The sequence below is a fragment of the Balearica regulorum genome, chromosome 9 (assembly GCF_011004875.1).
Source record: "Balearica regulorum gibbericeps isolate bBalReg1 chromosome 9, bBalReg1.pri, whole genome shotgun sequence".
NCBI lineage: Eukaryota > Metazoa > Chordata > Aves > Gruiformes > Gruidae > Balearica > Balearica regulorum.
Genome location: NC_046192.1, coordinates 18,947,905 through 18,972,398, shown reverse-complemented (window position 1 = coordinate 18,972,398; position 24,494 = coordinate 18,947,905).

The window sequence follows — 24,494 nt, the reverse complement described above, 5'->3', positions numbered from 1 at the left end:
GGGAGTGTGTCTCACCCCACGCTGGGGCTGCCCCCAGCTTGGCTTTCCCCATCAGGGGGTTGTGCCTAAGGCCCCCCACCCTCCCCTGGTAACCCAGGCACGACCGCTTTGGCCCCGGGGCCACCCAGATGGCGTCGCTGGGAGGTCCCTCCTGCGCTCTGCTGTCTTTGCTGCCTCGCGACACCATTATTGTTCCTTTATGGTTTGGGGGAGGGGGGTTCTGGGGGGGGGGGGGCAATTCCAAAAAAGCGTAAGCAGAGCTGAGGTGTGTGGATGCCCAGCCTGAGAGCGGGCGCCGTGAGCAGCCACCCGCCCTGTTTCCATCTCGAGGCTTCGCCATCCATCTCACCAGCTTCCAGCGCTGCCGTAAAGGGGCGTTTGCTGACACGTGCCCCGTGCGCCTGCCAGGATCTGGTGGCCGTAGCGATTCCCAGCGCTGCCTGGGTGCTTCTGGCCGTCAGGGCTGGGGTGTCATCCCCCCCCCACCGGCGTGCGCGAGCAGGCTGCCTGCACCGGGGAGAAACGCCCCAGCCCAGCGCAGGGCTCCCGGCTCTGCCGAAAGCTTTCCTCGCACTCTTGCTACCCTGAGCGCACATTTCGGCAAGACGTTCAGCTTGGCTGTGACTCGGGGAGCTGACAGCTCTCAAGTACATCCCAAGGATGAATAAAAAGCGACAGAGCAGGTAGCGATTTCTGCAGTCAGCCGGAGTCTCTGCAAAGATGGTCTCAAAACCGTCTCGCTGTCTTAGTGGCCAGAGGACGCCTGTCACGGCCACTTGACCCGCAGGCAGATGGTTACTGTCTGTCTAACGCTCTGTCTGCTGGGGCTTGATAGGCACTTCTAAAATGCAGAGAGACGTCGAGCCCTCGCTGGGGGAAGGAGGCAGCACTCGGCAGCTTGATGCCGGCGTAAGGATGTGCGGGGCGAGTTGTTGGGGAGCACGGAGTGCGTCTTTTGTCGGGGCGCAACTCGGTAGCCCCCACCCACGTTGTGCAAAGCCAGGGTTGGCAGGGCGAGGTCAGAAGGATTTGCGGAGCTGGATGGAAGAGCGGGAGTGTGTCACAGGGCTGATGTCATCCGCCTGTGATGTCACTGCTGCCTTCTTTGGTGGAGCACTTCCAGTGATAGCAGAGCTTCTGCAGTCTGTCTGCCAGCCTGGCACTCACTCTGTACAGCGTAATTAAGCAAATATATTAATAGAATGGGAGCCGGGGCCTGGGTAATGTTCTTCTGTGACAGACAAATGCAGAGACAAAGCAGACGCTTACTTCAGAAGTACTGCAGGATGCTATTAGCGGGCACAAACTTGCATCCCATTAGTGCCATTGCTGTTAGGCAACTCCGAGTCATTTGCATTTTAAACGAAGCTCCCAGACCAGCTCCAGTCCAGGATCAGCTCCAGGAAAGCTGCAAGGCTGTGTCTGCACTAGGGGAGCCCTGGGCGGGATGGGGGGGTGTCCAGGAACACGACGCTAGAGAAAACAGACATCGCGTGGGCTCAGCTTTTGTCCAGATTGCAAAGCCACCCCCGCAGAGGTGACGCGGGACGGGAAGAAGAGCACGGGAGATGCTGGCAGGGCTCATCTCCGCCAGAGTCTCTCCCAGAGCGGCGGTGTTGGTCCAAGCTGATGCTCCCTCCCGGCCCACAGCTGTTCTCGCGCTCGCGTAGCCCATCAGTGACTTGAATGTGGACCATGGGGTGGCCCAACGGGGAAGGACCCCACCTGCCCCGGTTGCAGGGACAACTTCTGCACATCTGCATCGCTTTCCAGGAGAGCGTGCTGCCCACCTCCGCTGAACCAGCTCTGCAAGCTCTGAAACTGCCACTTTCCCATCCCTGGCCTTACGTGATGGTCTTAACAAATTATGGCATAAATATGCCAGGCGACGGAAGGCGGCTTTCGCAGAGGATTGGGAATGTGATAAAGCAGTGGATGGTTTTTTTTCATTGAAAGAGAAATCTATTCATTCGACTGGACAGAGCTGCAGAAACAAGCCGTTCGGAGGTGTCGGGAGGGGAGGAGAGGGGCAGCGCAGACAAAAACTGAAGGGCTAATTGTGTAAAGGTGGTGAGGAGATGCCTTGGTCTGAGCCACAAGTGTGCTAATGGGGAGGTTGCTTAGCTACAGTGGCGATGCTACAGCCGCCCCCAGGTACGGGAGGGAAAGCTGAGTGTAAACAGCGAGGAAGAAGAAGGGTCATTAAAGTGTTCCCTAAAGATGCTTAACTAGCGGTGGTGGGAGGAAATAAATAAGGAGGAAAAGTTGGTCTGAGTGCCAGGGAGGAAGCCAAGCTGTTAGGAAGATGGCTTGTTGGCTGCTAGAAGCCACCTCTTGTCACTAGTTCAGCTGGAGACTTTTGCTTAGCGTGGTTTCTCCAACTCTCAAGTGTCCCTGGCTTTATCCTCTCTCTGCCACTTTCCCGTACAATGCCGTGCCCTTGAAGGCGAAGGCTGGGGAGCTCTGGTGCGGGGGACAGCAAGCAGGGCTGAGCCGGGAGAGCCCTTCGGTTGCCCGTGGGTGTGAGCACACACGTGCCGCCCCTTCACGTGCTCCTCGAGCTCCGCAGAAAGAGCAGCCGGGTGGCTTTGCAACCTTTCCTCTATCGACAAACATCACCCAAGCTGACCTGAGCCTGAAGCCTATTGTTCACATTAACATGAAATTGTTAACGAAGCTTTGCCTGCGTCCTGGTCCCGTCCGGCACGCGGCAGTGGGCAGGGAAAAAAAATCACGGCAAGCGGCACTGACAGCACCAGCCCTAAACAACAGTTAGGAGGAGAGTTATTTTAATGAATACATTTCCTTTCAATTGTATGCGAATAGTGAGATCCCATTAGAACGGGGAAGCAATTAGAGCTAATAAAGATGAACGCGAAGCACTGGGTGCATGTGGAATAACAAACAGCGAACAAAGGATTCAGGAGAGAGCTGACTCTAATCCAAATAAATGAGCGGTGATGAAAGGGAAAGCGGCTCGGGTCTCCTGCCGTGAGACACGCTTCCTCCCTGCCGGCTCCCTGCCTGCGCTTCACCTCGTCGCGGCAGGGAAAGTCACGCTCGGGGCCGGACACGGTGGCAGCTGGTCAATGGGACGGTCCCTGCCGAGCCGTGCCGTGCCGCTGGCCCAGCCTGGGAAGCACTGGGAGGGGTGGCCGCGGTCCCTGGGGAGCATCCTGATGGATTTTGCACGGAGGCGGCAAACGGCCCCAGCTGAGGCAAGAGGGCTCAGAGGCATTTGGCAAGGCTGGAGAGCAGGGGCTGGACCAGGAGGGTGGAGGGAGCGCATCCGCTCGTGCCGTTTCCCATCTTGTATTGGATTATTGGTGGTGATTGCCCACCAAAATTAACAACCCTGCTCACAACGGGCACGTGATGAGCCCGAAACCATCAGTGCTATGGCGAGGTGGAGCGTGGAGGAAATAATAGCCTCTTCACGATGGTGTATTTACACAGTAGGCTCACAGGAAAATTGGGTAAACCGATAATTACCCAAGGATATTATTGGCTTTGACGGAGTTAATAATAATTAGTACTCTTCCTTTTCCAGGCTCCTTACAGGAGAGACCTTTTATAATCCACAGAATACAAAGGACCCAAACCACCAAGAACTGCTTCCACGTGTGGCTTGGAAAAAAAACCACCGAGTCTTTCTGCTGACAGAATCCAAGGGTGAAAATCACCCAAAGACTCCAGGGAGCCAGACTGAAAAATAATAATAGTGGTAGTAGTAATAACACCACCATCAACAACAACAACAATAATAATAATAATAATGATGATAAACCATTTTCTGTATTTGAAAAAATCTTGTGTTGAGACTGCTTTTTCCCCAGTCTATCTAATGCAGTTGAGCCAGAGATAAATCTAGCCCTGACACTTGACAGACTTCCAGGTTGGCGTGGGATGCTGGAAACTGCCCTGCTGTTCCTCTCCCCGCGCTGGCAGCTCCTGCTTTGCTTTCTAGCTGCTGCCCTCGGTGGCAGCACAGCACTTTCTCTTCCCAGAAAGCAGATATCATCCGTCGTCTCTCGCTGCATTCCCCATCCTTGCAGCGTCTCCGTGCCTCTGCGAGCTCCCTGGTGCCTGCGAGCCAGCAGCTCTGCACCGTGAAGCGCCCCGGGGCTGCAGTGCCGTGGCCGAGGCTGCGGCCGCCGCTCTCCGCTTGCACCGGAGCTCGGGGCTGAGCACCCAGCCCACTCACCAGCACCGTGCGGGACACAGCCTGCCTTCCTTCCCTCCCGCCTGCCAGCCTGCTCTGCCTGCCGTACCCCCGGGAACGGCCTTTTCTGGGTCAATGCCGCTTGACAGTTTGGGTTAAACGGGGTGAATTTGGTTTGAGACGTGCTGGAAGAGGAGTCATGTCCCCCTGCCAGCCCGTGGCCTCCTGGTGTGCTGCTGCCTAGGGGAGAAGGGGGGTGTGGGGTGAGAGGGATGAGCCGGGTGGTGTGTGCTCAAAATTGATGTGTGTGATCAGCCGTGTGAGCCCACCGCCGGTACTGGATGCTGGAAGGGATGGCGAGGGAGGGCGCCCAGTTTCTGCATGGATATCCAGCCTCCGTCCAGCTCAACCTACGAGAGCAATCACCTCCCACCCCCACGCTGAGCCCAAATCTCGGCAGCTCTTTAGACATCCCTCAGACGCAGCTTTGCCTATCACTCCGGCAGCTCCACCTCTCATCCCCGTTACTGAAATATCCTCCTCCCCACTCCAGCCTCGCCACGTTCAGCCCTGCCCTGCTCCCGTGCGGCCGCCACGCCGGTGCAGAGACCCTCGGTGCCGCTCCCAGCGCTGCCCGCGCTGCCATCTCCCCCTGCCTGCGGCGGCTGCTTCCCCGGCACGTAGGATGTTGGCTGCCTCTGCCGTTATGGGCAACCTTCAAACGCTCAGAAATCACCAGTGAAATCCCCCCCTGCCCCAAGCTGGCCCATAAATCACGGCATTATAAAAATAAAACAGTTTTGTGCATGCATGCACATTTCAGGTTGCCTTTTAAACCTGAACTTGTTTCTCACACGTTGGCAGAAGAACAGAGGGGAGTTGGAGTCAAAAGGCAAGCTTGAAAAATAAACGCATACTTCTCTCTTGCTGCTCATGAAGGGCTCCCAGAGGAAAACAGAGAAAAACAGGGCAGGAAGAGGCCCCGGAGGGGTCAGTGTGCCCGCTCCCCAAAGCAAGAGCAAGCTCTTCCCCGCAGGCATCAGGACTGCTCATGCCCAAAGACTGGGGTGATGGGAGTACCCGCTGGGTACCGCAGTCCCTTGCTTCCATTGCTCTCCCAATTTTCCCCTTTTTTTTTTTCCCCTGCTTCCTTGTGTCTCTGTGCTCGTCCCCCTGCACCCGTCCCATGTCTCTGGGCGGGCTGCATCACTGCCGTGGGGACGTGGGGACGTCCCTGCCCGTACGGAGCCCTGCCCAGCTGTGCCACGTGCGCTCTGCTCCTGCCTGAGCCACCCAAGGAAAAGACTGAAAGTTGTGCTGTCTTAAGCCACAGTTTAACATAATTAGACATCCTGGCTTGAGGGCAGTAATTACTTTTATAATCCTTAAACATATTTTAAAAAAAAAATAATTGCCTCCCAATTCAATGCCTTTCAAAAATCCTTTTAAATGGCACTGCCTTCTTCAAACACAACTCAGCCAACAGTAATTACAATAAATTATTCTAAGTTCTAAAAAAACATATAGAAATTAATCTATGTGTGCAAACTGCTAACCATTCCTTGTTTATCCTTCCCTCCTGCCAGCCGGGCGCTTCCCGGCTCCCTGGCCGCAGCCCTGCCCCTCGCTCGCACCCCAGCCCGCTGCCCGCGCTGCCCGACGAGGGCTCCCGTCCTCGGGACCCGGCAGAGCAGCTGCCTGCCTTTGCCCGTCCCTGGGAGACGTGCGTAAAGCTCATCGCATCGGGGTTAGGCTGGAGGCAACAGCAACCAGCTGTAGCCGGGGCTTTGCAGTCTTGGCTGCGTTTCAGAGCGCGGCCACGGGCAGGCATTGCCGAATTCACCAGCTTTTTAGGCAGAGCTTTGCTCTGACCCATGAGGCAAAGGTGGGACGAGCGCTGGCCGATGCATTTGATCCTCAGCTGGGATAAATAAGGCATAATTCCACTCCAGTCAAAGGCGAGAGCGTGATTCACAGCAGCTGAGAATCTGGCCAACAGTGTCAGCAGCACGACAATAACGTAATGTTTTCATTATGCATTGTTTTTTTCCAAATACTTAAAAAATTATCTAGGAATTACTCACATATCCAGTAATAGTTACCAGTCTTGGGTGTTTAGGCAAAGGTTTCTTGAGACAGCAATGGGATTGCAAAAGCTTTAGCCGTCTCCTCTCCTGCTCCGTGCGCTTCTCCTATCACTTCTGCTCTCCTCCTCCTCGTGTACACAGTCCAGTAACCTCTTCCTGACAATTTCCAGATCCACAAAATTGCTCACTTGGAATTTTGCAGTAAATAGAAAATTGCTTTGCTCCTTTCTCTCAGGACAGCACAGAAAATGAATCCAAATGAAAAAGCAAGTAGTGTGTATCTGGTAGACATAAACAGCGCAAGAAAGGCAATTCTGCTTTTCAGCCCTGCTGCAGAGCAAATGACCTTGGAAATAATAAAAAGCCTGGGGCCTGAGCACGGTGCAGAGCAGCACGAGCCTTTATTTGGGGAAAGGCTGGAAAGCAAAACCTGGAGGGATGGATATGTTGATGTGCAAGTCCCCATCAGCTGAAATATCTGTGCTTGGGTCCGCGGCTTGCGGCAGAAGGGTGAAAGAGCTAATTAGTCCTTTCAGCCCGCACCCGGCGCTCCTGGCGCTCTCTGCCCAAACCATGTCCCTCCCCTCCGCCGGCAGCTCACGGCACGCCGTCCCCAGGTTTGAAGCACCTTCCCCCGGTCGGGGTGGTGGGACGATGCCACGTGGCCGGGGATGAGCAGCCCTCCCCACCCCAAATTCGGTCACCCCGTGAACTTTTGCAAATGATGAAAACACAGCGAGGAGATCAGGGCTAATTCGCAGCGGGGGGAGGGATGACGGGCTAAATTTATAACTAATAATTCTAATTACATGTCAAACCACTGCACCAAAGAATGACCAAATAGTAAGCATCTGTCGCTCCCCCAGCTCAGCTCCGCGCCGGCACATCGCAGCCAGCGGCATCACCGACGTCCACCCACGGCACCTGGCAGCAAGAGCCCCACGGGCGCCCGTCACTCCTCCGTGGAGGGGTCAGGGGACGACCGAGGGGAGAGAATGAGAGGTTGGATTCGAGCATGGTTTATGTCAGAGAGAAAAGCTGCTTTTGCTGCTGAGGTTGCCAAGGGGCTGGTACCACCAGAGCACGTCTGCCAGCACGTTGCTCCTGAACCGCCGCCACCGTGCAGCTTTGTCTGTGCCGGGCCCAGCCGGCGCTGCCAGTGCTGGCACTGGTGCGCTCGCCGGGTCACTGTGTGCTGCGAGCAGTGACAATGGGCTGGTGTGGGGTTTGCTTTTTTTTTCAAGAAAGAAAGAAAGAAATTAAAAAAAAAAATCTGTGGCAGGCAGCCAGCAGAAAAGATGTGTTTAAAAAAATGCAGGATCCTGGAAAAGAGCAAAAGGGCAACACGTGCATGCTCTGCTCGGCACGGTTTGCTGGGTGCCGAGGATGCCGTGTCTCCCACGCTGGCAGCAGGTCAGCGGCTCTGTGGGGAGAGCGTGCGGGTTCTGAGGACAGCTTCACCCCGCTGCAATTCCAGCGCTGCTTTGCTGACCCATCTATCCGATACAGGGCACTGAAACCGGGTTGTAATTTCAAGAAAGACCATTGATCTGAAATAATCCCGGTATTTGCCGTTACCAACTGCTTTTTAAGCCCTGGCCGCTCCCAGGTGGAGCAGGGGACTGGGTCTGCAGCTGGCAAAGCCGAATCAAAGCCTGGCTGCCCGGACGGCTGAGCCAAAGCAGCTCGCCTGGCTGCGAATAAACGCTGGGCTTAGGTTTCACCGGCGTTGGAAGGGGCAAAGCAGTTAGCCACAGGGTCTAGAAAGCTGAGAAATGCCCCGGTGACCTACTCGTGTATCTCCCAGAGTGACATCTCCCTAAATCTCAGAGCTTGTTAACTCAGTCGCATTTTTATTTTGTAGCAAACTATTTAATCTGAGCTTCGGACGTACAGCTTGCCCCTGCAAAAAGCAGTGAAATGATGAGGGGGGGGAAGGGAAAAGTAAATCCCACCTGTTTCCTGTTTTTATTTCCCCCACCCCCTCCTTTCTTTATTTTTTTAGTGTTCCCTGGCTATTTGGGAGCTCCTGCAACTTGTCCAGAAATACCTCTGCTAGTTCAACGGTGTTTTGGAGTCCAGGAATTTAAGGAGGGCTCAGAAGTTCCTAAGCAAACTCTCAACTGGTTAAACGTGGGTGAAGGTAGCTCGCTGCGTTTTTAGTTAGCATTTCTGCTACCCTTTGTGTCTCCCTTCCCCGCTCCTGACCTCTCCCTTGCCCCCCCATGCCCAGGGGACGTGGTACCCGGCTTGTCCCCTCCTGCCCCATGCCCACGGGGGTAGCACAGACATTTGGTGCACACGCGTGGCAGCGGCGGCGAGGTCTGAACGCTCCCTCGGACAAATCCGATGAGCATCTCCTGCAGACTTCTGTGTCTCTGCTGGGAGTTTGGGGGACAAATTTCCATGATACTTCCCTGTAGGGAAGAAATCCCTGGCTGCAGGGCTGGTTTGAAGACATCAGTTAGGAGATACAGGTTTCATCTGATTTCTCGCAGGGTCCGCTGGCGTCGCAGGGATGGTGCTTTACCGCCCATCGTGCGTTGGGAGCAGCACTCGGTTTTGGGAGAGGAATTTCCTAAGCTCTGCACATCTCAGTAAGAAGCAGCCAAATTTCCCTGTTAGAAAGATTCCCTGGGAAAACCGTCAGGAGGGAAAACCACCCCATGAAAGCACGTACCGCCTTCCCTGCAACAGCCAGCTATACCTCAGCCAGCTGGGTTAGCAACGCAGCGAGAAAAATGTTTGTGAGATGCTGCCCCGCTACCTAGAAACCCGTATACATCTCCGATATGATCTGTACCGCTCACCTTACAATAAACCAATATATTTTAACTACAACCCGAAATGTTGCAAAAGAACCTTTTGAGTAAGTCTCTTTGGTGCAATACAGATACGTCAGGGCTGATTGTTATTGTACATGTCAGGGCTGTTGAAGTGCGGGATAAAGAAGGCCATTGTGCTCCCACAGAGGGGACAGCTCGGATGATTAATGACTGCTCCCTCAATTCTCCGAAGAAGAGATGGAAGTCGGATAAGGCCTCCGCCGGCGGTAAGGGCAGAGCACCAGAAGACATACCCAGAGCAGAAAAAAAAAAAAACAACCAACCAAAACCAAAAAAGGACGGGGCTCCGCACGGAGGGGCAGGATCAATAGGCAGCAGCCTGCCGGAGCGCCGGCAGCTTGCCGGCTCCGTGCGGGAGCGGGGAGGTGCTGCCTAACAGTGGGGCTTGTGTTTGCTCCTCTCACCTCCTGGGCTAATCCAGGCTTTTTTCTCGCAGCTTTTCTGCCTCGGAAAGTGGCTCTCGGAAAGGTGGATGGCTGTCCATTGAGTAAGACGAATGGCAAAAAATCAGGGAAATTGCAAATTGATCTTTGCCTAACACACACGGTGACTTTGTTACCTATTTTTTGAGCCTCCGTGCAAATACCTCCCAGTCTAATTCTAAGGCGTGCCAAAGTAAATTACATTTAGTTTGCCTTAAATAAACAATGACTCTTCCAGGAAAGGTTTGTCTCTTCTGGGCACTTGCATCATTTATCATTGCTCCACTGTTTTGAGTTGGCTGCCCTTTTAGGGTGAGATGTCTCTTGGTTTTAGTGTGTGCACAACCATAGAGAGGACAAGGTCTTACCCCAAGAAAAATGTACTGAGAAGATGTCATTAAAGCTAATGAGAGTCCAGGCAGCTGCAGCTCATTAGAGATTGCCTGGGGCCAATTGTAACTGAGACCTTTAAATATACATCATAGTCAAATAAACAACATCATATTCGATCTGCAAAGTCTCTATCAGTTCCTGCCCAGTCCTTATCGCTCAGCCTTACATTTTGCTGAGAAAATGTTCCCTGTTCAATAACAAACCCAGAAGCAAACGAGCCCATCGCACTCAGGAGCAATGCGCTGAGAAATTGGGGCGGGGAGGGGGGTCCCTTCTTCTGAAAGCTCCATTTGAAATTAATTGATTGTGAGGGTAGGAGACACTCAGGGTTCAAGCTCTCCACCCTGCCCACAGGATGACATGGAAAACAGGTCGAAGAAGCTGCGAAGATGCTGAAGACCGGCATGTTTTAAGCAGCGAGCGAGCAATGATTTTTTTTTTTTTCTGGTTCCTTTCTTTGACTTCAGGACATGACTTTACCGTAAAAGAAAACGAGGGGTTTCTGACACTATTTTACATTTGTTGTCGTTACGAAGCATTTAGCGAGGAATTACAGATTTACAGGCGCAGGGGTTTCCTTCTCAATCAGCAGAGCCCCCAGCGGGGCTCCCCGCCGCCCCCCCTCCCAGGCCGGGCAGGAGCCCCCCGGGCTGCGGCTGTGGGCAGGCTGCGGGCTTCCTCCTGTCCTCACCCCACGTGTGATTATTAAGTTCTTATCGCAATAAGGAGTCACTGACACTGGGCTGCTTTCCAGGGAATGCTGCTCCCTTAATAGGCCATTATATCTCGGTAATAAGGGCTAAACTCTTCTGGGGGCATTTAGTCATAAATTAAGTAAAATAACACCACCATTCCCGCCATTCTCCCAGCCCTCGCCAAGGGGGGATGATGCTGTCCACGGATCCCCTCCTCTGCTGGCTTCTCAGGGCTGATGCAAGGGGTGCGCAGCACTGCCTGGACGGTGCAATGTCCCGTCCCGCTGTCGGGGCCATGTCTGGGTGCCCATAAATAATGCAGATAATAACAAAATAAATTGGGGACAGGCCGTGGCTGGGTTCATTGACTCCCAGCCCAAGAGCTGGCTCCCAGCTGAGGTCTCTGCACCCTCACTTCACAAAGGGCATCTCCAGTTCTCTTCGTGCCGGAGCCTGGGAATGGGGTGGCTCTTACCGTGGGTAAGACGTCGCAGGCAGGCTGATCCCCGTGAAGGGGATCGATCCCCTGCTCGCTGCTCCCACCAGGTCTGGTTTGCACTGGGGTGGGATCCCAGGTGCTGTGACTCCATGGGGACCTCGGCCAGACGGAGACCCGACTGCATCCAGCCTCAGGCACTGTGACGGGCTTGGGCAGAGCTGGGGGAAAGGGAGCAGGTCCTGCCGGGGAGCTGGGGCAGGACCCCCGCCTGACGTCCTCCCTGGGGCCAACGGAGCTGCCAGCAAGCTTGGAGCTGTGCAAAATGAGACAGGCACGTCTCTGTCTCCTGGGAGCAGGGACACTGGGGGTTCTCCTGCTCACGCTGCGTCTCCAGCCCTCATTAGTCAGAGGTGTCGCTGTGTCGGCCTGGGAAAGCCCTGCAGACGCCCGGCTTGGTCGAAAAGGAAGTTTCAGCGATTTGACTTCACTTGGCTTTAAAGCCAATCTGGTGCAAGCCGCGCAAACCCTTCCGCAGAGACACCCCCCCCCGCCGCCCCGCCGCCACCGCCCCAGCGCCAGGTATATTGATTTAATTTGCACCTGTGCATTTCTTGGCGCAGCCCGACCCGTGGCAAGCCAGAAGTAAATTCCCTTAGGAGACTTCTGGCAGAAAGCTGCCCCGGCTGAGCTAAGCCAGCGTGAAACAACAAGAGTTCAATAGGTTCAGCTTTGTGTGCAGCCCGTGGGCCGGAGCTTCAGCCCTGCCCCGAGACGGCAGAAGAGAACAGGAGGTGTTTGGGGTGATGGGGTTGCTGCGGGTAATTTATGGCTCCTTCAAGCAGCTCTTTGCTGCTACCTACAGCGCAGGGAGGAGGCTCTGGAGCTGCCTGGCTCCCCCAGCCCTCCCTGCTCTACCAGCACCCCGCAGGCAGGGGGGTGTCTGACCCAGGGGGTCCCCCTGCTCCCCTCTCCTGGCCCTAACGTGCCTGGGAGCGAGTGCGCCCCGGGAGCCGTCCCGCTGCCGACCTCTGCTCAGGCGATGGAGACCCACGAGCAGGATGCTGATGCTCGTACTTGAGGTTTCATGCTCAGTTCCTTTCTAATCCCAATTTTCAATTGCTCATAACTTATGTCATTTGGACTGGAATTTTCCAGACGTCAGCTCCCTACAAAGGTGGCTCTTTCCTTTCCTTTTCTTTCTTTTTTTTTTTTTTTCAACTAAATGAAAGCATTCAGCCAAATGGTCTGGCCGTGTCCATTTTCTTTCTTCTATTTTCTTTTTTTTTTTTTTTTAGTGAGCATACAGCGAACACAGACTTTTCCCATTATATATTAAAAATATGGTTATAGAGTCACCTTTCCTGCTGTGGTGTCAGTGGGGAGAGGGCCTCTGTCTGACCGCCAGGGAGCTGGCGTCCAGCCGAGCTCGCTTTTCCCCAGCTCCCCCAAACACTGACCCTCCCCAGGGCCCTTTGGGTGTCCTGGGAAACCTGAATTATGACCCTTAGAGGAAGGCGCTTTGCCCAAGCGCAGAGCAATGCGTGTTCCTACTGTAGTATTTGTTTTCCTGAAGAAGCTGAGAGGCAGGACGGGCAGGCGGGCGAGGTGGGGGCTGCTTTCTAGCCTGAGTCTTGTGTAGGGGCAAATTCAAAACCCCTTTTCCTCCCAGATTTCTCAAAGGCACTGATTTCCAACCAGGGCTGGTAAATATGCATTTGCAGGTATTTTTGTTGTATTTATGCTGTTGCTTCTCATTGTCTCCCTGCCATGAGGAACTGGGGGACTGGTCCCCACCGGTGAAGGCGTCTCGTGAGCATCCCCACTCGGCTCAGGACTGCCAGCAGCGGGGACTGGCAGCACACGCATCCGATGCCGTGGCAGACGAATTTGCGAGCTCCTCCCTCCCTTCTGGTAGCAAAGGGGTTAAAGCTGATGGGGTTGAATCCCGGGGGGCCTTTGGGGCCCATGGCTGTGCAGAGCGGGGCAGAAGCAGCTCCCCCCTCTCCGCTGCTGCTCGCCGTGATGTCACCTCCCGGCTCTCCCTGCGGACACATGAAACGAGCCCGTGTGCTAACAGGGGCGGCAGGGCCAGGCCACGCAGGTGGGCAGCACCTGGCTGGGGGTGCCCACGGCCGGTGCGGGACTCCAGCCCACGGCGCAGCCCCCGCCGGGGCCACGTGCCACCGCCCAGCTGCCAAAACTCCTCGGAGCAGCCGGTGGGTGAGGCAAGTCACTCTGCAACCCGGGGTTCGGTCTGCTCCCCATCTTCCTTCCCACACCCGATGGGAATCTGGAGCGGGCGACGTCCGGAGAAAACCCCGTTACATTTTCCGGGCATGAGCGGGTCATTTGATGGTGCAGGGGTCACCCGGGCCAAGACCCAGCTGGAGGAAACATTATTTCTTGGTGGTTTTTTTGTGGTGAGGATGACCACAGGGCATCCCCGCTGTGCCTCCTCCGTCCCCATCCCATCCTGCCAGGGGATGTAGGTCCAGCCTGCACCCTCATGCAAAAGAAGTCCCTTCCTGCAGCTCCTCTCCTCTGCAGAGAAGAAATGCATGCAAAGGAGCCCCCTATGTTTCTCCAATTAATGTAATTAAGAGAATTAAACTTTTGGAGAGAGTGAGTTTTTCATTTTCTTTTTATTTGATTAGGGAAATTCCCACTGCGCGCTTTGTGCAAATGAAACCCAGGCTCCTTTCCGTTGTTCAGCGGCCCCGGGAGGACGTGTTACCTTTCAATCTCGCACGCTAATGTGTTTAGAGTTAAAATCCCCCCCGCCCTGGGCAGCCGAAGGAATGATCCCGGAGCCTTGATTAAAGCACGGCTTCCCGAGCAAGGACACGCACGTGGAGCTGCCCGGCTCGTGGTGCGCCCTGCACAGCTAGCCCAGCCTCGGCACAACTGCCGGGAGATGCCAGCGCATCCTGGGGCTCCCGGTTCTCTTGTGTTTAGCCCAGGATGGTGCAATAAAAGCCAGGGAAAAGCAGGGAAGCCCTGGGATCGGGTGGCCGGTCTCCACGCGTGGCCAGAGACCTGTCCTGGCCAGCTTGCCCACGTGAACTCCAGTGCCGTGGCCCCATCAGGTGGTTTGCCACATAATACTGAAAAGTAATTATTTTTGTCAGCCTGAATATTAAAACCTCTTCTCCACAAGACTGGGTTTAGCTATCAAGGTTACTGAAAAATAAAACACAAGGAAAAGTCTTTGTACAATCCTACCGTGAGGCCTCAGGAACTTATACTATCCCACAAGCGCTCCAAAATTACGAGCCAGGTCCCCAAAATGAGATAGGCTTAAAAATCAATAAGAATAAAAAAATACATCATGGCTTTTAATTTTTCTTCTGCTTTCTGAGGTTTTTGGGCACACAGGGGATGTGTTACACATTAATGAAAGCTGCTATTCTCATCTAAACACAATTTCATGTGGTCGTAACTTTGAAAACCACAGGAGACATCACCAGGTCCATGGCGGGTACAGACCTGGACAGAGAGGAGCAATCCAAAAATTGGGGCAAAATGGCTCTTTTAGCCCCACTGGGGTTTCTTGCAGTTTCTTGCAGCGGGAAGTGTGCCTAGAGAGAGCCAAACCAGCTCTTTTTTATTTTTTCCCCCCCAACAAAAATCTGCTGACCCGGAGTCTGGCTTTCCGGTTCCTCCCAATTAGCATAATGAATTGGAGATAGAGCTCCAGGAGCGCCGTCTGGGATGGGAGGAAACCACAGGATGGCTCGGGAGGCGGCCGGCACGAGTACAGGTGGCCCAAGAGCGGGCTGGAGGTGAGGCTTGGATTTCCCGGCATTTGTCACCTCTCCAGTAAAAACTTTAAAGACCTGCCGCAGAAGATGAACGGGGTTATCTGGATTTAGCAGAAGGTGTTAGCTCTCTTTTCCCCTCCAACAGAGGGGTGGAAACGGCTCCCTGTGGCCGGGAGGCTGAATTGGAAGCTTTAAAGCCCATCAGGTTTCTGGGCTCGCAATGAGCACTTCTGATTATATCATTTTTTTGATTAGGTGAAATATTTTTCTCTGTTAATCCCTAATTCCTCCAGCTTTCCCAAGGGTTACCCAGAGGAGAGAAGCTGGGGGGGGGAGAAGGGAAGGGTCAGGTGATGCCACGCTGGGGCAACGGCATGTGATAGGTTTTACGGATGCTCTTCCAGGTCCCCTCTTGGCCCTCACTCCGTAAATAACTCTGTAAATAAGGGCAGTGACTTGCTGGTGACAGTCCTGCCGCTGCCCTGGGCACGCCGTTTCGGAGCAGCGAAGCACCCGCAGCCGGTGTGCAGGGACTGCCCATCGCGACGGCGCTGGCAAACCTCCGCTTTCGGAGGATAACGAGCGTTTTTGGCTGCAGCAGCGTCGTGATAAAACGCCACAAACTGCTGGTTGCAGGCTTCTGCCGCCGCTGCTCAGAGCATCTGGGGAAGGGAAAACTTCCCAGCGTAACATCCACAGCCTCTTAAGTAAATAGTCTTTAATGTTGCACTAAAGGGTTGTAGTCTTAATATGTAAAATCTGTTTAGCTTTTTTAATTCTTGGATCGTGCTGTGGAAAGTTCTCCAGAACTTGCCTGTTGGCTTTTTTCCCCCAGCCTTTGGTCTCAGAGGAGCCACAGCGAGAAACGCCCTCCCGCAGAGCCGTAACCCCAGGCGAGCGGGAGTCGGTGGGAGATGCCCTGAAGATGGCAGCAAGGCCATGGGCACCACGCAGCCGGGGCTGGTGGCAGCGGGTACCAAAGCCATCTGCTAAATGCTGCCTGAAGCAAATACTTTGCTTTTAAGGGGGGGGGGGGGAAAGGGAGGGGGAGCAGGGACCTGTTTTGTAACAAATGCCAGTGTGACCCATGGCTGGAACTTTCTGATAAATCAGGATGGAGCAAATTGCACCCACTCACTGCAAACCTGTCGGGATGCTAAAAGGCTCGTCAGCCCCTCACAGCTGGGTCCCTCCCTGCCGAGCTGCAGCTGAGCCTTTTTAAAGTCTGATGAAGGGTGGGATGGGTTTCCCTGCGGCTCTGCGTGCAGGCAGCTTCATGCAGAGGGAGTTATTTCAGGGTCTCAGCTTGCTTTTTTTTTTTTTTTTGTCCTCGTAGCCCGTGGCAAGGCAGGCTCCGTGCTGGTCCGTGGCTGTTCAACTGATGGCGTGAAGGCAAGTGTGAGCTGGGGCCGGTACCCGCTCAGCTCCCGGTCGGGCTGTGTGCGCTCAGGCATCCTGACCAGGGCTGCTGGGTGCCGTGTAAACATGCAATTAAAGGAAAGAGTGATCTTTCCCTGGAGATCTCCTGGCCTCAAATTAGGGAGGCTGAAGCGCTGTCAGTAAATGACAGACTGTTGCCGGGAGAGGCACAAACAAGCGCGTGGGGGGAGCACTGGGAGGAGGAGGAGGTCAGGGTGCTGCACACGTGGTTTTGTCTAGACTAGGAGTGCTGCAGCTGAACTTGCCTCCTGCCTGGGGGGGCTCGGGGGAGGCCAGCCCTGCCAGGGGATGGGGACGTGCAAGGGGGAGCAGCACCTCTGGGTGGGCTGGTGGGGGAGGGAGCTGCGGCCCGGAGGATGGAGATATCCAGCCTCAGCCATGGGGTTGTAGGGGGATAGGGGGGTTCAACCCAGTGGAAAAGTGGGTGCAGAGACGTGGCTGCAGCTTGAATGAGGGTGAGGAACATGGTGAGTCACTTGGCAGCAGGGGTTTTTGGGGAGGCATGAAGAGGGGCAGGCAGGAGTGTGGCCAGGAGGGAGCGATGAGGCCAGCTGAGGTTCTGGCAGCTTTGCTGTGGGAAAGGGCCAGGTTCAGGACAAAACGGTTGTGCTGTTGGAGCAGGATGTGTAAGGACTTGTGTGGGGCCAAAGCTGAGACCCTCCACAGGTGTTTCTGAGGAGGTGTGGGATGATGAGTGGAGGTGGGTGGAGGTCTGCCAGGTGGGAGGCTCAGCTATGAGTGTTTCAGGGTGGAAATGGAACGGCCCTGTAGGTTCTTTGTAACTCAGCTTGGAGAAATATAATGGCTTTGGTGTTTTAAGAGAGCAATAACTCTGGAAGGGGGGGCGGGGGGACACGGCACATTTATGAGCCACAATGCAAAATATCAGCCACCTCCAGGGCTCTCATCTCTGTGTCCCCCTTGCAGGCAAGGGACCTGCCCTGTGGCCAGCAGCACCCAAGCACCATGCAGGCAGAGCAGCCTTGCCTCCTGCAGAGCTGAGCCGGGCAGCTGGCCCTGGAGATGGGGTCCACTTCTGTCTGCAAGCAGCAGCCTGGAGATGAGGAGTGCTTGGGCCCCCATACCTCAAGGTAAGGCCCCCCGGGCAGTGTTAATGGCCCCAGAGCTGTGTGTTGGGGCAGTGGTTGGATGGAGGGGAAGGGGATGGTTCCTGGGACCTAAACATCCACATGTTGGAGGACAGTAGCTGTACAAAGAGAGCTCTGTGTGCCGGGAGGCAGGACGGAGCCTGCAGACAAACTGGGGGAGGATTAGGCTGAGATCATGTAAACTCCGCAAAGGTAAGAGGTGTTGGACCAAGACATGAAGCACACGCCGGCAGGCGGCCAACAACAGCTCCGGGCGTCTATACACAAACGCAAGGGGCTTCAAAGGAGCAGGCGGTAAAGCAGCACGCCGGGCGGAGGGGGGATGCAGATGTGTGGCAGCGTTACTGCGCGGTGGAAGGGCTGGCGATGGGATGCGGGAGCGCGTGGCTGCGAGCACGCACAAAGCCCCAGCGCCACCATACCCAGTGCGAGCGTATTTGTGCAGTTGTGTCTGTGGTTCAGCTCTGGCCCAGGATATGTGATATCTTTCCTAACTCTGGTACAGAGGAGAGGCTCATGAGTCACCTCCGTGCCTCCTGAACCGCGGCATGTTGGCCTCGTGCTTTGCAGCTACCAGCAAAGCGAGAGTACCTGAGTGCGCGCAGGTCTGTGGAGACGGGGTCCCACCAAGCCAGCAATGCACCCGTCTGTCACACCAGCATCGCCCGTGTCCTTCCACACGCTCTTGTTCACACAAACTCTTTCTGTGCAACGTGTTGCTAGGCCGAGGGTGGCCGGCGCAGGCACGGCTAAGCTGACATCCTTGGTGCTCGCCTGTGGTGTCAGCATCCCTGAGGCCCCTGTGAATCAGCACTCGGTCCCTTCTGCCTGGAGCCCTGCCAACCCCTGAGCAATGATTTCCAGTCCATGTGGTCAGGTTGTGTGTCAGGAGGATTAATGATAGAGGCTTCTCGGGGCTTTGAGATCTGGGTCTAATTTAAAACCAAAACAAAACGTAGAAATTTAGGAGCAGGGGAGTTGCTGTCCTGGGGCAAGCCTGGGGTGCAGCTCGTCGCGTATCCTATCTTGCAGTAACTTGTGCCAGGACCTTCAGAGAAGGTACAAGCAAACACCTGGTACACAGGAAAAACCCAGCCTCCCAGGGGTGCTTTCTTCTTTGTCTTTTGCTATTAGTCATTAGCTTATGCTCCGAAGCACATGGCCTTATCTCCCCTCCAGGCATCTTCCTTTTATCTACCTTGACTCATGGAGCTACAGAAACTTTTATTAGCCACATAAATGTCAAATCTTCTTTAAAATCTTACAAAACTCTTTGCCTTGTTGTATCTTACGGCAATGAGTTCCACACATTAATCATGTGTTGGTGTAAAAATGAGTTTCTTATCAGTTTTTTTAGCTTTCTTGTCCTTGGATTTAAACATCTGTCCTGGTGGAGCTTTCTCTGTTGCATCCATGAGTGTCCATCCCTGATGTAGAGTGAGCTGGATGCCAAGACAAGCTTCGGTTCTGCCTGACATTTTTTTGGTAATGGGCTTAAAGCTGGTGACTGGAGCAGCTTGACAGCAAACCTCCTCTTGCAAAAAGTCTTCAGCAACTTTCTTAGTGAAAAGAGGGGCTGGCAGTGGAGCAGCTCTGCATGCCAGAGGGATGGGAAGTTCAGGCTGAAGATGTCTCCCAAGGCAAAGGCTTGGGGTTGGGCCAGGTTGTGGGAGGTGGAGGTTTGGGAAAGGGCTGCAGGGCTTAGCCAAGGACCAAAGGAAATGTGGAACAGGGGAACGTTTGTCTTGATTTAATTTGACACTTAAACTGGAAGGGGGTGATTTGTAGCTGTGCACGTTTAAAAAACTCCTCGAGATAGGGAAGTGGAGGCAATAGCAGGTTTGGATGCCAGATCAGATAAGACCCTGTGGGTAATGCCTCTACCTTACTCATTTTTATTCAGCTTTATCTCCAGGCTCCTAAAAAAACCCCAATGGCTTGAAATCCTCCTCTCCTGACTCTGTTTCCAATGTCTGCTTTGCAGTGAGGTACCCGAACCCAATGAGCGTTGACTTAGCCTGACACAGTGCTCCCTGGCCCCTCCATCACGTGCCCAAGGGCGGTTCGGCGCCCTGGCTGCTGCTGGACACCAAGCTGTGGGCCGTGATGTCTTGAGCAGCTCAGGCTGCCGCTGGGAAGGAGGTGAGACTCAATAGGGCGGTACCCCAGAGCTGCTGGAAGGGGGTCCCGGAGACCTCCACTGTGCGCAGTCTCGGTTACTGTGTGTTAGATGGTCCGTATGGATCTTGCTGGAGGGACTGCTCCTTGCAGAAAGCAGTGAGAGGTGGGGAAAACAGTGCTGGAGGGAGCATTGAAGGTTTTCCTCGCCAGGTCCCATTAGCTTGTGCAGCAGAGGAACAGAGCGGCTGCCTCGGGGCTCACTGACCTCCCGGGCAGCCGAGCCTGGGAGCGCTGCGGGGAAGGAAGGAGGCAGGCACGGCCCAGGCGTGTGGAGGCATCACCAAGGAATGTGCCTGCAACCCTCCACAGGGCACGTCACAGGGTGCTGGCAGGAGCCAAGCCCTGTACAGAGCTGTTCTAGCAGCCGGCTCCCGAGATGGGCCCTCGGCAGGTACTGGAGCGGCTGGTGGAGCACACGGAGGCTGAGGAAAGCACTGGCCAGGATGAACGCGTTTTGGCACCGACCCTAATCCTTTTCTGCCAATACACTGATTGAAATTGAATTTCCAATATGAACAGTCGTGGGACTCTATCTGCAAGCCGGCAGGGAGAGCTATAGATTTTTATCATGTGTTTCACAGCTATTGCTTTCATTAAAAAAAAAATAAAAAAATAGGAATGTCCGCTGAAAACCCTCCAGCAGCTGAGCTCTCCTGGCAGCGTTGAGCAGGGTGAGGTGGGCATGGATGTGACCGTGGGATGGTGAGAGGACACACACCCTGTCCCCTCCCTGGGGAGCAGTGGCTGCCAAGGCTCCAGCTCAGCACTGAACCAGGACCAGCTCGGTCCCAGCTACTCCCGGCTGCATTTGCCGGAGGTTTCTCAGCCCCTCCGGGATGGAGATGGGACTCCTGATGGGCTTTGCAGCTGAAAGTGTGGCATCTAAACTGAGTTTCTCCTCCCTGTAGCTTCAGCCCGTTGTTTCTCGCTCAGCACAGATGAGTCCCTTCCTCCCTGCAGCATCTCTCCACCCGAGGGTCCCGGGTATCCGCCTCCCGCTCCGACGGTCCCCGGTATCCGCCTCCCGCTCCCTGCCCCGGGGGGTGGCCGACCCCAGCCAGGCAGCTGCTCCAAATGGCTCGTGCTTCACAGACCTCTGGCAGATCTCTCTGTCCTTGGCCAGGCTCTCGCTGTTTATTTCCCACCTCCGTTACACAGAGGCACCCAAAACAGGGCATGTTCACTGGCAGGAGTGTGACAGGGCTGGGGAGGGTGCTGGAGATAAGATGCTCTTTTTTTGTATCTCCCAACAATGCTTTTTTTCTTTTTTTTTAAATCTTTGGGGTGTTTTGCCACGGTACAGTACTCCTGCCTCGCGTTCAGCCTGCGAACCGTTACATCCCCCGGCTCTCTTCTGCTGAGCAGCTACCCTGCCAGCTTCTCCCTGTATTTATTTAGGCTTCCCCTCCACCCCTTATTTGCTCAGTTGAACCTTGCACTTGCCTTGGTGAACACCCTCCTGTTGTTCCTGGCTCTGTCTCCGATTCATCGAGATCATTTTGAGCTCTAATCCTGCCTCGCCACGTTGCCTGAGCAGCCCCAGCTCTGACACGAGGCACGAGCTCTCTAGCAGGTGACGAGAGGTGAATTTGGGCCATTTAGAGCCGCGCACGTGTTAATGACAGAGCCGGTTCCTCTTCCTCTGACCCTTTCCATCCTCATCTCTTTAACAAGGCTGGTCCATGTGGGAGAAATACCCAGGGAATACTGTTGCTTGAGGTTAAAAAAAAAACCACAACATAGGCAGTGTGCCCAAGGAAAGGAAAACATCCTAGAGATGCTGGGAAGGGGACACAGCACGACTCTGCCCTGGAAGAGCCTCCCCTCCACCCCCGTTGTTATTGCTGCTCCCTCTTTTGACCTGAGCAGTTTGCAAATATTTTCAGTCCTGCAGGTTGTTTCCATTAGGAGGAAAAATCAATGAGGCAGCCAAGAGTCCGTGGCTGAGCCTGCTCTCTGCTAAAAATGGACAGAATGCCGCTTTCCTGAGCGCAGTGGGGTGGGTTTGCCTTTTCCCAGCTCTGACCCCATCACTTCCCAAAAGCTGCCTCTCCAGAGTGATGCTCCGGGTCTCCCCGCCTGCCTTAGAGCTTCTCTGGCTTCTCCTCCCTCACTCTGTGCCCAGCCCCATCCTCATCCTGGGCTTGGCAATTCCTGCTAATGGGAAAACATTCCTATCATTTCATCAAGTCGCTTAATAATTTGCCTGAAATGCCTATTGATTTCTTGCACGCCTCTGTGGAGACAGAGGTAAATAAGAGTCATTCGTCATTGCATTATGTATCGGTAATTAAAGATTACTAGGTAACTTCAACCAAAAATTGAATAATTTGAAGTAAAATTAAATAATTCTAGGTAATCAGTACTAAATGAGACCATTATTTTACTTATCAGTGACTAAAAATTACCAGGCATTTTTCCTCGTTTGGATGCTCTTCCTCCCCCTCTGTGTCAGTGGAGTCTTTCTAATTTGTTTTAATTGTTAATTTTAATGAGTAGTGTTTTTCTGATAACATTTTAGTGTGCTTTTTGTTGTGGTGGTTTTTTTAGAGATGGCTTTTATTGCATTGCGCAAAGCCTGAAGCACCTCAATGTGGGAGCAATTTGGAAGCTAAATTATTATTATTTATTTAAATCAAACCCTCCAGCCTCTTTAACCGTTTGGCTGATTCTGTAATTGCCGTAGCAGCGTGATGGAACCGCTCAGCGCTCACCTCCCCGTGCTATGGGGCTGGTGAGGAAGCGCTTGGGTGCTCTTCTCAGCTCCGTGACCTTCTGCACGGCATGTCCCCTGCCACCAGTCCCGGTGCCTGGGAAATTTTTTCTGGATCCAGAAATGTTGTTTGACCCCACATTTGCACAGCATTTTCCATTGGTGTCCCCCAGCCATGGGGTGATCCTGGCTCGGAGGCATCTGGAGTTGGCCGCAGATAGGAACCTCCTGCTGCAGGTTCTTGCCCTGCCCAAGGAAGAAGCAAGATTTGGGGGTAGGCAGTGAGACTCAATTTCAGCCTGAGTTTCATCTGGTTTTGGCAGCAGGATGTGATGTGGCTGGTGGTGGATTGGTTTTGGAACGAGAGGTGCTTCTTGGATGTGAAGTCACTGCAGTCCTTAGGTCAAGGACATCTGAGATGCTCTTTGAAGCTCTCCTGCTGCCCAATTTCTCACCTTGGCTAGCAGGGCTGCATGGGTGGACTGTCCACCTGGACTCCCTGAGCTACTCCATGGCGCCAAGAGGCAGCCAGGACCTATGTCTGGTCAAAAATCCCCAATTGGCTCAAGGTGAGCTGTTGCCCCAAGGTCCTCTGACCTTCATCTGCACCCATCCTCCTCCAGCTGCTTCCCAAGGGACTCCCTGTCTCTTTTGCTTGCAAACTGGCAGGGCAGAGCAGCGTAGGACTGGGCAAGCATTGCTTCCTTTGTCTCGCCCTCAGATCTTGAGGAGAAGTTAGGGCTGATTTGCCTCGAACCCCTCTTGAACCTCCGTCCCTGGCAAACGGATACCTGGAGCTCCACCTCACCTCCCATCCACCCGGCGAGGATTTATCCCCTCCCTGCTCCATGGCACAACACGTTAGTGCATTCAGCCAAGAACGACGCTGGCTCTCTTTGCTGCTGCGGGGGTGCGTTACAGTCTCCTGTCTGCGGCAATTTGCTACGCGCCATCGCCCCAGGGCCACAGCAGGCTCTTCTGTTCGCCGGGTTTCTTTCTGCGAGCTGCACAGACGCCTTTCACCCAGGGCCCCAAGCTCAGGGAATCCCTGTAGGTATCTCATTTACGTGCTTCTGTCCTGGAGGTGCTGGTGGAGCTGGGGACTCGCCACCAACAGTGTGGGGACATGCTCGAGAGCCTCCAGGGCACTGCTGTGCTGGGGCACAGAGGTCCGGCTCAGGGTGCTTGGGGCTCTGCAGGCATCCTGCCCTGGGCTGCTCTGTGCCTTAATGGCTGTTATCAGGGAAAAGCTGCCACCTCCTCCACGGATGAAGTTTGTATAACATCCTTATAGTGCCCGCTTACTGGGCACCAGCCCTCAGCTGCAATAGCCCCTGCTTTGAGCTGACCAAACTGGATAGCAGATAGAATAAGCATATAATTTTCTTTAATAAGACCCTCTTCCCTTTCCTGAAGTCCTAGGGTAAAAAAAAAAAAAAAAAAAAAAAAAGCAGAACAGTTGGAAAGCTTCATCTGCTGCTGGTGTCAGGCCTGCCTCTGCTCTTGGTGCTGCCGTGCTTCCCTGGGGCATCCCTGGCTCAGGGCAGGGGACAGGCTGGGAGGCAGCGCTGGGGATGGACCAAGGATGGGAGCCTGGGGGTGGCCGCTACAGCTGGACAGTGGCGAAACCGTTGGGATTTGGTTTAGGCAGCTGAAAGAGGAATAAGGGTGGACTTAGTCCTGCGAGCTCTGCTTCTCTCCCACGTGCATGAGATCTTGCATCTTCCAAAGTCCAAGCAATCCACTGTAATCTCCACACTGGGCTGGCACTGGTGGGGAGATACCTGGCAAAACCTGCTGCCCGGCTGTTGAGGGGCACCCAGGGACCCCAAAAGTCTCCTGCCCACTTGCCCAGCCCGGTGGCCCGAGTCCCTGGCTCCATGGCCAGCCCCTGCCCTCTGCTGATGAGACCTGGAAGTGCCAAATTCAGACCAAGCAGCCCCAAATCTGTGGGGTGCCCAGCAGAGCTGGGTACCAGGGGGTCCGGACACGGCTGCTCGCTGGGGTCTGCCTGGAGAGGCTGCTCCTAGCCCCGTACCTCTCACACCCAGGAATAGTTTTGTGGTACTTGGCATTCATTCCCCTACACTTAATTTCATCCCATTTAGAGCTAGTAAAAACTATTCCCTGCAAGCAATTTATTCAACAAATGTAGCTGGCACTTTCTGTTACTGAGTTGTCCAGGAAGAGACCACAATTTTTAATGATTTTTTTTTTTTTCCCATTCAGTGAATGCTCTTTATGAC